Genomic DNA, 1,664 nt, shown 5'->3' with positions numbered 1-1,664 from the left:
CCTTTTCTGAAGTTTAGTTTTTGAACAATAAGGGATTAGGCAGAGAATAACTAGTCTTCAAGTCCTTAGGGAACATCAATAGGATGGGAGCCACATAGATTTCTGAAAGATTGCATGCCAAAGGACAGTTGTCATGATGGGGGAGGCACACTTCCCAGGTTCCAATACTGTAAACAACATTAATCAAAGAGACTCAGTGTGTGCCAAATATACTGCCATATATGAGAAATTGGTGATTCATGGCCCTATGTCATGTAGGGCATTACAGGTAATAATCACCTTGAATTGCAGTCAGAAGCAGATTGGCAACCAATGCAGCTGAGGAACAGAGATACCATATGACATATTAAAACATGTTCATCGCTCACACCACTACATTCTGTATCAAATATTTCTGGATGGTTTTTAAAGGCAGTCCCATTGTAATAGTTGAGCCTTGAGGTGACACAGGGATAAATGAGTGACTATCTAAAAGGTTACAACATGCACTAGATTGAGCTATGTGAAGCCCCCCCCCCATTGCACACGCTGCAAATGGAGATGTGCTAGCCCATTCAAGAGTATGGATGGAAGGTGGAGGAGGCCCTAATATCTAAAACCACTCAGTCTTGGAAGGATTAAGTCAGTCATTTTCTTCCTATCTAGGCCCACACAGCCTCCAGGTACTTAGCCAGGACCTTAGCAGCAACACTTGGTCAGTTTGGAATTGAGAGATATTATTTAAAGTCTAATTACATTTTCAGTGTTGTAGATGACTCAGAATAAGAATCTACTTAAGTAGGTTTTTCTTCTTCATCCTTGAATATAATTTACCTTTAAGCAAACTTATTCAATAAATTTTTAAGGCCATGAATAAGAAGCAGAAAGCAAGTATGTATTGATACTTTATGATAAGTATATAAACAAAATGCACAATAGAGCTACTATAGCTAAGATGTGAATGATCACTAAATTGTAGCAGAGTTTATATTGTGTATTGTCCTGTTGCCATCTAGTGGCTATCTCTTTTTGCAGCCCTGATCTGATACCGGGTAGCTATACCATAATGCATACTGCAGTGATAAACAGATTGGCGGCAGTAATAGAGTTCTTTTTATCTTGATTAGTTTCCCACCCTTTCTAGCTTCAAAGGTAATCACTAAAAGTGATTTCTAGTTTCTTGCCAATGAACACAATTATGCCTGAGCCCGGAATTAATAAAAATTAACTCACAGAAGCTATCAAAGCTTTCTGTCACCTTCAAAGGGATCTATAAGGACTTGGCACATTGCCCACTAATGCTGTTAAAGAGTCTATTTCTTGTGAAGTGAAACCTTGAGTACCGCTTTGTACTAGCCTCAGGGAAACTACAATGCTGAAGGAGGCAGCTGAGCTTAACAGAACCTGTAGAATATCCTCTGCAGACTTGCCTAGGAATTCCTTGATGCATTTGAGGCCCATCATCATTAAAGACCTTCTGAGAAATAGCCTAATACTGGGATAGGCAAGCCTTTTTGCAGCTGGTGGCTCTTTTATTTATTTTTGGTGCTGAAGACCACAGAAAGCATGGCAATGATGCTGGACAAAAAAAAAATCTGTTAGATAAAATCACTGGTCTTGTTTTCAGAAGAGAGCTGTTGGTTTTTAGAAAACTAAGCTTAATAAAAACATTTGAGAGTTAATGC

Source organism: Crotalus tigris, unplaced genomic scaffold, assembly GCF_016545835.1.
Source record: "Crotalus tigris isolate CLP2741 ecotype Arizona unplaced genomic scaffold, ASM1654583v1 scf7180000018299.754606, whole genome shotgun sequence".
NCBI lineage: Eukaryota > Metazoa > Chordata > Lepidosauria > Squamata > Viperidae > Crotalus > Crotalus tigris.
Note: the sequence above shows the minus strand (reverse complement) of the source record.